Source organism: Eubalaena glacialis, unplaced genomic scaffold (assembly GCF_028564815.1).
Source record: "Eubalaena glacialis isolate mEubGla1 unplaced genomic scaffold, mEubGla1.1.hap2.+ XY H_3, whole genome shotgun sequence".
In the NCBI taxonomy this organism is placed as follows: domain Eukaryota; kingdom Metazoa; phylum Chordata; class Mammalia; order Artiodactyla; family Balaenidae; genus Eubalaena; species Eubalaena glacialis.
Window position 1 is genome coordinate 2,169,949 of NW_026871157.1, and position 13,914 is coordinate 2,183,862.

A 13,914-nucleotide genomic window follows, 5' to 3' on the forward strand; every position below is an offset into this window, starting at 1 on the left:
TAACTTCTCCCAACTCTGGGGGGAAGGGGGCGGTGGCAAACAAACCTTCCCCCTCTCTTGCAAGTTCCTTCACTCCTTCAGATTCTTCTGATCAAACTAAGACCCCACCTCATCAGAGGGACAGTCCCTGCTGGGATAACATTTTATCATTTTATCAGTCTGTTTGCCCCCGTTGTGAGGAACAATTTGAGCACTATCTTGTCTATTTTAGCTATGAAACTATGACTACAGAAACAAAAGATGATAGTTTATTATCACATTGTGTGGCCACAATATTCTTTGGACTCCAGAGAAAACTGGTTAAGATAAAACTTTTTTTGAAATTGCGAAAAACTGGTTCTTTTGTGCATGTGCAATTAGAGGAAGCTAGCTTGTTAAAATAATTTTTCCTCTTTTTTTTTTTTCCAGAATTCTGACCCAGAGGGAACAAGTCCTACTAGCAGAACTTGACTTTCTCTCCCTGTGCCTGGAGACCAGGGCTCTCAGGAACACTTGTCTAGACCATCTCTAATTCCTGAGACTGAGGGAAAAAAACAGGGAAGAAGCCTTTTAAATTTTTACTTATTCCAACTGTTATTTACAACTAGTGAATTTTATATTGTGATATCTGATTGATGACTAAGTTTAGAAAATGAAGCTATGAGATCTCTTGCCGTGTCTGTCTATATGTTTATGTGTGCATTATCTTTGTCTTTACATTTGGATGGTATTATAAAAATTAATCTGTCAATGAGGTCTACTTAATTGGCTTAAAGAAAACTAAGCGCTTATATAAATTCTGAAAATTATAAAAGGTAACAGGCCAGCATTAATTTCAGGTTCACATGAACTGGGAAATATTCAATATTAAATTAATAGCAGATATTAATGTTTAAGTTTGTTAATCTAACTAATATAGATATGTCTTTGAAACTGTGTAACTCAGATTGGGACTTGAACCCACATGCCAGGACCTGAACCCGGCCAAACCCAGTCTGAACCCATGGTCATTTAGTTAAGATCACACACCTGGTCTCAGGACTTAGTGAAGCTCAGGTTCTTGATGTCTCATTGCAGAAAGAATTCAGTGAGAGACAAAGTGATAGGTAAGAAGTGGGTTTATTTAGAGACCAACATACTCCACAGACACAGTGTGGGCCATCTCAGAAGACAAGAGCGGCACCAGGGTATGGGGTGGTTAGTTTTTACAGGGGTGGGTAATTTCCTAGGCTGATGAGTGGGAGGAGTATTCCAGCTATTTTGAGGAAGCGGTGGGAATTTCTAGAAATTGGGTCACTGCCCACTTGTTGACCTTTTATTGCTGGCCTTAGAACTGTCCTGGCACCTATAGATGTGTCATTTAGATGCTAATGTATTCCATGGGCATATAATGAGGCTCAAAGTCCACTGGTAGTCGAATCTTCCGCCATCTTGGCCCCAGTTGGTTCTAAACTTTATGTCATGTCCTATGGCTATGCCATTCTTTTAAAGGTTGTGCCCTGCCCCCTTCCCTCTTATTTCATCTTCAGAGTCATCAACATTACGTGTAATACCTTTATTGTATGTAGGTTTAATAGAAGTTAAATAAGATCTTATTATATCTGTTGCAAACTTGTCAGCAAGAAAAATAACTTGGTATGATGAAATATAAGTGAATTAAATTCAAATGAGATAAGAGCTTTGGGTGAACTTTTCAGGAATAATTATATTTTAGGAATGTCTACTTAAGAATAATCTCTCCAGATATTCACAACTTGAAGGTTAGAGTTGTGATAAAATAAGTTAAGTGATGGAAGATTTGTAGAAAGAGGACCCCGAGAAAAGAATTTTGTGCATGGTCAGGATTGACTAAGTTTAAAATAAATGTAATTGAGTAAATGAATTTTAAAAGTAAGCTGGTGCAAAACATGAATTTGGCTTGTATCTCTGTTAAGAGGACAAGTTTTCTTAAAATGTTGAACTGCCTTTGATAACAGATTTTGTTTCTTTACCTTCTAAGTGATCTATTCTGTATTTGTCTTTTTTTTTTTTAAAACAATTTCTATTTTATTTTATTATTTATTTATTTATTTATTTTTGGCTGTGTTGGGTCTTCGTTTCTGTCCAAAGGCTTTCTCTATTTGTGGCAAGCGGGGGCCACTCTTCATCGCGGTGTGCGGGCCTCTCACTATCACGGCCTCTCTTGTTGCGGAGCACAGGCTCCAGACGCGCAGGCTCAGTAGTTGTGGCTCACGGGCCCATTTGCTCCGCGGCATGTGGGATCTTCCCAGACCAGGGCTCGAACCCGTGTCCCTTGCATTGGCAGGCAGATTCTCAACCACTGCGCCACCAGGGAAGCCCTTTATTTGTCTTTGAAATCTTTTATTGTTACTTTGGCTAAGTGAATATTGTTTCACAGTGACCTATGATCCTATCTGAGGCCTCTAAAAGCTTTTTTGTTTTTGAGTTTTATTTTATTTATTTTTCTATACAGCAGGTTCTTATTAGTTATCTATTTTATACATATTAGTGTATATATGTCAATAAACCCTTTTTGATATTTTTTGGACAAAACTTTCTAAATCCAATTCTTTTATTTATTTATTTGGCTGTCTCTGGTCTTTAGTCGTGGCACGCAGGATCTTCATTGTGCCAAGTGGGTTTCTTTCTAGTTGTGGCATTCAGGCTCCACAGTGCGCCGGCTCAGTAGTTGAGCATGCGGGCTTAGTTGCCCTGTGGCATGTGGCACCTTAGTTCCCCAACCAGGGATCGAACCCACATACCCTGCATTGGCAGGTGGATTCTTAACCACTGGACCACCAGGGAAGTCCCTCCTAAATCCAATTCTAATGAAGTCCTTTTGACCTCTAGCTAACTTTAGGATGCTTCAAAGGGCTCCTGAAACATCCCAGAGAGAGATATTAAACAAATTAAGTTCATTTGGTATGTTAAATTACATGGGAAGTATTGTCAAATGAGTAACAAATCTTCTTAAGTTATATTGTATAGTAAATGTTATTAATATAGATATTCTAGAAATTATATGGAGTTCCTAAAATTCTGATATGTCCTGGTAAAATGTTATCAGTCATAATTCTACTTATCTTAAAGTGTTGTATGTCACAGCAGTAACCAAGTTACTTTGTCAATTGCATTGCAATCAGATTTTTTTTAAGATTATTATTTATTTATTTTATTTATTTATTTTTGGCTGCATTGGGTCTCAGTTGCGGCACACGGGACCTTCATTGAGGCATGAAGGATCTTTCATTGTGGCTCACAGTTTTCTCTCTAGTTGTGGTGTGAGGGTTTTCTCTCTCTAGTTGTGGTGAGCAGGGGCTACTCTTCATTGAGATGCGCAGGCTTCTCATTGCAGTGGTTTCTCTTGTTGTGGAGCATGGGCTCTAGGTGCACGGGCTTCAGTAGTTGCAGCACACAGGCTCAGTAGCTGTGGCATGTGGGCCCTAGAGCACGTGGGCTTCAGTAGTTGTGGCACACAGGCTCAGTAGTTGTGGTTCACAGGCTCTAGAGCACAGGCTCAGTAGTTGTGGTTTATGGGCTTAGTTGCTCTGTGGCATGTGGGATCTTCCTAGACCAGGGATCAAGCCCATGTCCCCTGCATTTGCAGGTGATTCTTAACCACTGTGCTACCAGGGAAGTCCCTAAGTTTATAATTTGAATAAACACAACCACTTTGGAGAAATACTTGGCACTATTTATTAAAGATAAACATATAAATACTCAAAAAGCCAGAAATCAAACTCATAGGCTTGTGCCTACTAAAAACAATGACATATGTCCCCCAAAAAACATGGCTTAAACCTTGCTTATTCATACAAGTTCCAATTTGGAAATGACTCAAATGCATTGTCAGTACTAATTAGGTACATATTTATATAATGCAACACAAATAAAGCTCTTAGACACAATGTTGAGCAAAAAAGTCAAAAATAAAAGTTTACATGTTGTATGATTTTGTTTATATAAATTTCTAAATCAGGTAAAACTAGTTTAGAAGAAATAGAAGTCAGAATAGTTGTTGCTTCAGAAGGTTGAGGGTGGACAATGACTGGAAAGGTATGTGCTTGTTGGGAAAGATGATCTGCCATGGGTCTTTCACTCCTTTTCTGGGTATGCTAACAATGCGTCTATGTCATTTACCTATGTCCATTACCTAAGTCATTTCTCAGTTAGGAATCTTGAGTGATAAGGTAGCATCCCTCCCCATCCCAACACATGAACAGCAAGCTTCCTTATTAGTTAGTATAAAACTATTGGAATCCCCAAGCTCACTGTTCCTCAGCTGTGACGGAAATAGTGAAATGTGTGGCAACAATATGTACTTCTTCACATCACTTCCGCGGGATTTAGGAAATAAGGGAAACCTGCAAACATGATAGTCATGCTGCTTGTTCTGCTATAAGTAATAAAGTCATTGATCTTGTCCCTAGCTCCTACCTCTTACCAGGATCCACTAAATACTGCATTCTATATGAAACTTGTCCAGGTTACAGAAATGTATTTACTTAGTAAAAATTGAGCTGCGAATTTTACAGGATGTATGTACAGTTAAGTAAAAACATTTACACCCCCCCCCCCCAAAAAAGGCTCACGTCTATGTATCAGCTATCAAGATAGTTCACGGGAGAAGGGAAGGCACGATGTAGGAGGCAAAAATAAGACCCAAAGGATTTTTATATGTAGGGTACACTCTGATAGGGATTAGAACTTCCATTTTCCACTTACCATGCCTATCTGGTGATCTTGGGCAATTTACACTTTGTACATATTTTCTTTACAGAGAATCAAGGATGGTAATCTATGTCTTGAAAACTTCATAGAGTAATAAGTATTAACGACATCCCCATCATTAGCACACCTGCAATTGTATAATACATGGATGGATGCTTGCAGGTGGACCCAGAAGATGAACAAATAGTACCAATTGAATCCAGCAATATATTAAAAAATATTCTATACCAAGGCTAAGTGGCAGTTATCCCAGGAATACAATATTGTTTTAACATATAAAAATAAATTAACAAAATATTCCATATTAATAAAGAACAAAATCCACATGGTCACCTTAACATATCTCGCACGGATAACCAACAAGCTCTCATCTTACTCTCTCAAAGAGGTGGCTGGCCCACTGGATTCTACCGAATCGACCATTTTTCCCTCCTCAGCGCCCAGGGCCCTAGCAGAAGACTGAAGGGCTCGGAAAGCTGGGAGGTAGTAAGAGGTGGTGCCCAAAACGGAGTGTCGGAGATTGCCCAAGCACGGAACAAAAGTCAGTCACAGCATTTTTTCCATTCAGGTCCATCTTCTCCCTGGTATTCCGAATCTGGAAAAAAAAGTGACATCGGATGTAGCATTCATACGGGTTTGTCGGCGGGTTAGAAATTCATATTGCCACAAAACCCAGCGATGCAAGTGAACATGTCAGTGTGACGGCGATGGGTCACCACACGCGATTAATGTGTTTAATACCTTCTTCGAATTAGTTACTCCTCTGGAGTCCCAGTCTCAATACCGTACTTTTTTATTCTGGCCCGTTCTCAATCCAGCTGTTCCCCTAAGGAGCTCCAGAACCGAAACGGGTTAGAGGCATGAGACCCATTACAGTCCGTGGAAGGGCACGCGCGACAATTACTGCTCCAACACGGTGTGTTTACCGTGTGGTCCCCACCCCTTTCCCAGCGGTGCAGGATCAAGGTGCCTCAGTCAGACTGATTTGCTTCCGGCTTTGGGTTAGAACTCTCTCCAGTTCCGGCTGAGTGAGGCCATGGGGGAGGGGAAAGGGAAAAAAAGGGAGGAACAGCTGACCGACAAGGAACTGGCAGGAATAGGGGGAGGGGCCGAGAGGCGGGACTTGGCGGCAGAGCGTTGCGGGGATTGGTCCTCCAGGCTCCAGGTGGCGCTGAGGCTGGTGGGAATCTGCGCCGCGGCGGTTGCCACTGGCCCGGCGGTTTTTTTTTTTGTCTGCCGGATTCGCCATATTGAAGAGGACCGGGCCAGGCGACGGCCTGAGCTCCAACGTCCCCTTCTCCCTTACGGGAGACGGCCGCCTTAGCCCCTCAGTTTGGTGTTGGTGTCGGTACCTAGGACTGCGTCGCAGCTTAGAGACCAGGCCCAAGAAGGTGAAGCCCCCGCTGCGGGAGGACTAAGGACGTGAAACAGGAGAATCTCACCACTTGGAGCGCCTCTAAGCTCAGAGACACGCCGGCGCGAGAAAAAAAGAGGTAGGAGGGCCACAATGTGGAGGAGGACGGAGTGGGAACAGTGCCTTTTTCCTCACGCTGCGGTCCGGAACCTGGCAGCTGCAGTTTTTTTCCGTATTTGGGATGAGCTTTGCGTTTCCGTCAGCTATCACGTTGTCTGGTTTTGGGGTAAAAGCATCTGCGTTATGCAGTAAGTGGGCACGCCACCCGCACCTCCCCGGGGTCAATAAATGGATCTGTTCAGTATTTCTTCCCTTCTCCTTGCCGGGCCTGGAGATTTTTAGGCCCCCTATTGTCCGCCCTAACTGGGCTGGAGTGTCCCTCACCGCTCTAAAGGGTGCGGATCCTCAGCTCTAGGAACATGTCCGTGTTTTGAAGTGTAAGGGAAAATGGCTGACGTCTCTGTCCCTCCCTCTCTTCTCCGGTACGCTTTTATCTGTGGCTAATCACTCCACTAAAGGCCCTTGAGATACAGTCCTCAGAGGACCCTTGACGTATCCCCTCTCGCGCTTGCCACCAAACGCCATCACTGAGACTGAGTGATTCGGAGTAGAGCTAGGTTCCAGCTATGCCTGGCTATCAGATCTTGACGTTTGTCCATATTCCGAGATAGCCTCGGATAGCACAGCAAAGTGGTGAAGGCCGAGGGGGGTGAAAGATGTTTAAATGAAGAACTGTTCCAAACTTGGTTTTACTTTTTTGCTTTTTTCTGTTGCTAAAAAAATACTAGCTTCATTCAGTTTCTTAGTAGTAAAACTTCATTTCTGTTAATGTCACCTATTACGTTTCAGATATATATGATACTTTTCGTTTTTATGAAATATTAATGTACAGTTGCGGAGCAGGTATTTCAGTTATTTTATGGAATTCTGTTAAAATGTTACTGAATATGCCACTGTGCAGTTTCTGCTACAGGTGTTTAAATATGAGTTTTTTTTAACTTAATTCAGCGAGTTTTAAATGTGGCTTAAATGGTCATGCTGTATTTTGAAAATGATATACTTTGTAACTTAACCAGTAAACAAGTTCATCCTGAGAAGCCGTGTAACACTCGTATACATACTCTTGGTCTTAGAAAACAATTTGGTATGCTTTGCTTAGGAAAGATCTTTTATTGGGTCTTATCATTAGAGATTTTGTCCTGAGTAAGCATTAGTTGACAAGAAGCCTTGATGCCTATCTTAAATTTAAAGACAGATTTTCCTTGCTCTACTAATTCGATAATTAAAGCATGTAGTTTTAGTTTAAATGTTTTAAACTTCATTGTCCCAGTATTTGGGAACTATTTGCAATTATTGATTCAAAGGGCACCTGAGAATGTGTTGTATTTCATAAATTTCAAGATAAGATTTTTAAATTATAACTTTTTCCTCTTACTCTTTTCCCTTCTATTTTAACACAAAAGTTTAACATATCATCTTGATATTTTAATTATTATTACTTCTTCTTCTTGCTTGGCCCTAATAATATCTAATGTTTCTTCTGAAGTTGGAGAAAATTTCTGTAGTGACAGCATAACAGCAAAACATTACATTTGACAATCTAAGTTCTCAAGTAATTTTTAAGACTAGGTTTTACTTTAAACCATATTAGTGGGTAGAGATGGGTTTTTTTCTTCTATGATTTTGAAATGCATTTTCAGATTTCAGTAAGATAAAGTACTTTTCATGGATAATTTTTGTTTGATGAAGTATTTCTAATGCAGCTTGCTCTGAAATTGGATATTTGTAATGAAATTTCAACATTCAATTATTGTCTAGCTGGACAAATGCACCTTTTCAGCTTTTTAGTGTTTTCACATTAGTTTCAGCATTTTAATGTGGACACATTTCTTTTTTTGCTGTGTGTGCGTTAAAGGATTTGTCCTTACAGATTGGAATGACACTTGTGTCTTTTGGTCATCATGTAAGTTAATTTTTTAACAGCTTTAGTGAGGTGTATTTTTTACATACCATAAAATTTACTCTTTAACACATACAGTTAGGCAATTTACATACCATAAAATTTACTTCTTTAACGTATACAGTTAGACATAAATTTACAGTGCTGTAAAAACAACAAACCAATCCAGTTTTTGAATATTTCCATCACTCTGGTTACTTGCCGTTCACCTGCAGACATCCAGATCCTTAGATCCCACTCCCCCGCACCTTTTGTTTCTAGTCCCAGGCAATTTCTAATCTACTTTTTGTCTCTAGAATTGCCTATCATGGATGTTTCAGATAAATGGAATCATAAAATATGTGGTCTTTGTATCTGACTTCTTTCACTTAGATAATGTTTTTGAGGTTTATTCATATTGTAATATGCATCTGTGTGCTATGGACTTCAAGTAAAGCTGTTACAAACACTAATTTTCAAGTCTTGGGGTGTGAATAATACATTTTTGTGTTGGGTAGATACCTGGGAGCAAAGTTATTGTATTGTAAATTTATGTTTAACTTAAACTGTGCAATTGTTTCACAATTGTTTCCAAAGAGATTGCCCCCATTTTATTTCCTACCAGGAGTTTATGAGGTTTCCAGTTCATTTTGAGTACATTTTGACTTTCTGGTTATATCCATTCTAGTGGGTGTATTGTGGTATCTTTATTGTGGTTAATTTGAACTTCCCTAGTAACTAATTATATTGAGCATATTCTCATGTACTTACCAGCTGTTTGCAAATTTTCTTTGGAGAAATGTCTGTCTAGACTCTGCTCATATTTTAAATTAGTTTTTTAAAAATTGCTATTTGCTTAGGTTTTATCTTTTCTGTGATACATGATGTGCAATATTTCTCCTAACCTGTGTTTTCTCTTTTCACTTTCTTTATGGCATGTTTTGACGTGAGTAGTTTCAAATTTTGATGAAGTTCAGTTTATTGTTTTTCTTTCTTTTAAAATTAATTAATCGCTGTGTTGGGTCTTCGTTGCTGCGCATGGGCTTTCTCTAGTTGTGGTGAGTGGGGGCTACTCCTTCTTGCGCCACATGGGCTTCTCATTGCGGTGGCTTCTCTTGTTGTGGAGCACGGGCTCTAGGCACACAGGCTTTAGTAGTTGCAGCACGTGGGCTCAGTAGTTGTGGCTTGCGGGCTTAGTTGCTCCAGGATCTTCCAGGAGCAGGGATTGAACCCGTGTCCCCTGCATTGGCAGGAGAATTCTTAACCACTCCGCCACCAGGGGGGGGGGGGGTCCCTTAATGTTTTTCTTTTTATCACTTTTCAGTCTAGCCAAGAAATGCTTGCTTAACTGAAGGTCATAAAGATTCAGTCGAATTTCTTTCCTTAAGGATTTTATATTTAAAGTACTTAGTCTGTAATCCGTTTTGGGTTAACTTTTGTGAATTGTGTAAGTTAAGAACCCAAATTCATCTTTTATGTGGATATCCAGTTGTTTCAGTACAGGTTGATCAAAAGACTTTTCTTTCGCCCTTGAATAGTCTTGGCACCCTTGTTGACAATTATTTGACATATTCAAAGGTGTTACAAGTAAGGGCTTATTTCTGGACTGTCAGTTCTGTGCTGTTGATCTGTCTGGTGTATCCTCACACTAGCAATGGGTAAATTAATTTATATTCTAAATGACAGTGACAGTTAAATTTTGTTTTAAATTGTGGTAAAATACACATAACAAAATTTGCTACCTTAACTGTTTTTAAGGGTGTAGTTCAGTGGTGTTAAGTACAATTACATTGTTGGGCAGGCTTCGTGAGAATACCACTTTTATGTTAAATGTTATTGCATTTTTACTTTGACCTTACATTTCCTGAATCTTGATGTATTTTTCCTTATTTCAGCACTCAAGAAATAAATTTTTACCTTCCATTTTGTTCTTTTAGGAGCATGTCCTCGGAAGTATTCATTATTATTAGTCTTAACTTGAACAGGAAGTCTGATATTAGTATTTGGGAAAGGGTTAATGCAGAGTGTTTTGCTCAACCCTGATAGTGCATTAAAATCACTTGTGCAGCTTTTTAAATAATGCTGATAATTGTTTGTTATACTCCCCCAACCCCCTACCCCCCCCCCCCCAGCTCTACCCATTTACCTAATTTGTCTAATATGAAGCCCTTAGAGTGATCTCTAAGAGTGGGCCGTAATTACTGTGGGCAGTAATCACTTGGCAATTGTTTATAAGCATGCAGCTGCAATCTTTTAGATGAAAAAATAAAACCATGACTTTTTTGATAGTTTTTTAATTAGTAGCGAATTTGTCTTTTGAGTTTTAGGCTCAGTTATGGTGACTCCAACCACTGTACCAATTATTGTCATAATATTCTATAATAAATCACTGGTTTATATTCTTTTTCATTTTTAAACATTGCAACTTAATGTATCAGAGTAGACTTAGATTTGATTAAATTTTTTTGTTTGTAATATTGTTTTAAAGATTATTAAAATATTTCACGACTGAGGAGTAGCCACAGAGTTGTGTATTGAATAAAGTTCTCCCAGCATATTACTTTTACTTTTTATTCCCAACATATTTAGAATATTTAAATTGGTGTGTTCATTCGTAAAAATGTTTGAATAACATACTATTTTGTAAGAGATAAAAAATTGAGGCATTTGTCTTCCTGTCATTCACTTAAGTCATCTGTAAAAGACTGTTTGGTTTGTTGTACAATTCTGTTCCCTCAATTTAAGAGTTTGAAGTTTCATGTTGTGTTTAAAATTGGTTTGTTTTCCATAGATGCTGTGCAGAATTAAGTTAGTATGTGTGTGTGAGAGACAGTGAGTTTTTGATGCTTGGGAAATTATTGAAATAGAAATAATAGATTTTTTTGTTTTGTTTTCAGCTTTTCTTTTTTTTTAGACTAATCGACTAAATTCTCTATTCAGGGAGGAAGAGAGAAAGGCTTTAACTAGTGTAGTATCTGTTTAGGGTTCATGGTGTGGCACAAGACTCTTAATAGATCTGTTTGGTAAATAATACGGAAAATGGGATGACTATAATAATCAAGGTCTATTTATATCTTTGCGTTGTAAAAGAAAAAGAGAGTATATGAAACTTACAGCGTTTTCTATTGGGGTTTGAATTTATCAGCAAACTTCCTATTTTTATTTTCCTTTATTTTTATAAAGTGGTCATTATTATATACATTTAAGGAAGATGTGAAAAAATATTGTAGTTTGATGCAAAATCATATCTAAGTTTATTCTTTAAATACGTGTGTGCTAGTCCTATGTTTTATCAAACATACATATGCATTATGCACGTATTTGGCAGTAAACCCTTTTTCTTACTCTGTTTCAGAGTCATTGTATAATTGTTTTCTACCTCAGCTCAGAATTACCTGTGGAGCTTATTGAAAATTTTAATTAGCTCCTAGGATGGATTCTAGAGGCTTTTAACTGAATAGTTCCAGGGTGGAACCTAGATATTAAGGGGGGAAAAAAGAGAAACTTAATGGGTGATCATGATGTGCAGTTCATTTTAGGGAAAGGGGAGACCTGAAGTGCTTTGAAAATTGTTATTCTGCCAGTAGGCAGCTGTATCCTCTTTTGAGTGTTTAGTATCATTAGTGGTGCTATCAAAAATCTCACCCAAACTCATAGACACATAGTGAAAAGGATAACAGTAAAAAATGTGAGGAACTGGGTTCTACTTAGAATCATGATTCAATTATGTGTTTCTTATCACTTACAGTTTCAGCTCTACTACTCTTTTTGTTTCTTAAGACGTGTTTGCTTTTACCTTCAACGAATATTTGTTGGGTATCTGCTATGTACATGGTCCTATCCTAAATGCTTATTGCATACCGGTGTGCAAAATACAGAAAAGATTGTTTTTTTTCCTCAGACATTATGTTATATGCAGTGAATGGAGGTAGGTAGGACCAGATAATTTTGCTAGCTCTGATATTCCCTCATTCTTTTATTCTGCCTCAGTAGCAGTAAGGTATAAGTTGTGGTATTAAGCCAGTGGAATTTCCCTGATACTTTTCAGTTTATGTCCGTTTAAAAAAGAAGAAAAAAGAACTTCAGTCTTCTCTCATGCACTATAAGTATCAAGTATAGTAGAGCAGGAGTCTTTTTATATATTGGCTTTAGGAGTACTTGGTCTTGGTAAAGCTTTCAAATTCCATTCCTCCTTTCTGTTTCTGTGCTCTATTTTGTGTCTTCATGTTATATGTGTGTTTTTCTGATCTTGTTTTAATTTTTGTTCAGTATTGATTAATGTCTTCCTTCAGATTCTTTTAGATTCACATCTTAACCTGAGGTCAGGTTAAGATCCTGAGCCACTATTCCTAGCACTGGAAAGTGTCTGACATGTAGGTAGTAACCATTGTTGAATAATCAGATCAGTTCACCATTGTCTACATGATTTCTCCTTTCTATTTTTGTGATTTCGTTAATAGTTTTCATTACTTAGTTTATTTTGACTTCACCTGTTAATCATTTTAAGTTGAGTAGTACAAGAAGGGAATCTTATATTTAATAAAGCTCATTTTACAGATGGACAAAACTGTCTCAGAGAGGTGGAAGAGCTTGACAAAAATAGTACGGAGTCATCCATTACCTTTTCTCTGAAGTTGCTGTCATAAACTGTCGTATCTAACAAGTTGTTGATAATTAAACCTTTCTGGATCCTAATGCCTTTTTATTTATCTTCTCACCTAATATTGAGTTATTTCATATTTGTTAGTTCTCCCCCTCATACTGGATAATGAACTTGGCAAGGTCAGGAATACTTTTCCTGTGTTTTTTCTGCGTTTTACAGAAAACCTAGAATAATACTGGTAACGGACAACATTTTTACTTTATTTCCAAAACCCAGAAATACTGTGCATATTGATGCATTACTTGATGGTACCTCACAGTTTATTGTTTTTTGTGATTGATGAATCCCATGATCATTAAACATATTGGAAAACCAAATTAAAGAAATTGCTTTACTTTGGATAATATTTGAGCTGGTAACTTGAAGATTAGATTTCGTTTTCTATCACAGCAGGTGAAGTGGAATGAGACCTTTTAAGAAAAGGGAATAAGGGAAGTCTTGCTTTTCCATTTTGTATACCAATTTCATTTCTGCTAATATAATTGGCTATTGAAGGTTGTAAGGTTATTGATTTTTCTTGTCTTTTTCCTTAAGTAGCTATATATGGGAACTTCTAAAGAGTCTGGTTAGTTTTGACCTGACCATCAGAAGTTATATGGCATTAGTCCCATGTTCTGTGTAAACGGAATATGTGTTTATCTCTGAGAAATTTGATTGTTCTTTTAGTAATGCTTCAAGAACTTAGAATATTGCTTGTACGAATAACAAGTATATAATTTTTTCTATAAACATACAGAAAAATTTACCTGGAGGACTAATTAAAAATACACAGTTGGACTCCATCCTCAGATTTTTAGATTATCTAAGTCTGGAGTGAGACCCTGAGATTTTGCATTTCTGATAAGTTCTCAGGTGATACTGAAGCTGCTGGTCTTAAAAGAGACCTGGAGAGCCGTTAACTTAGAGTTTGTTTCCAGTGTAGCCTACGTTTTTTTAAGGGAACTTTATTTTTTATTTATTTAGTTTTATTTATTTATTTATTTTTGGTTGCGTTGGGTCTTTGTTGCTGCTTGCGGGCTTTCTCTAGTTGCAGCACGCGGGGGCTACTCTTCATTGCGGTGCATGGGCTTCTCATTGCGGTGGATTCTTTTGCTGCAGAGCACGGGCTCTAGGCATGCAGGCGTCAGTAGTTGTGGCTCGCAGGCTCTAGAGCTCAGGCTCAGTAGTTGTGGCGCACAGGCTTAGTTG

The 13,914-nt window shown here is 38.2% G+C and overlaps 1 protein-coding gene across 1 annotated transcript in view; it reads left to right on the top strand.

Moving 5' to 3' along the window:
* The first annotated feature begins 5,962 nt into the window (after nt 1-5,962).
* The window catches only part of LOC133083010 (probable ubiquitin carboxyl-terminal hydrolase FAF-X), a 139,079-nt gene continuing 131,127 nt past the window's right edge, over nt 5,963-13,914 (top strand). Inside the window, exon 1 of the mRNA XM_061179681.1 lies at nt 5,963-6,203. The gene's annotated coding sequence lies outside the window, so the exon portion shown is untranslated. The remainder of the gene's footprint in view (nt 6,204-13,914) is intronic.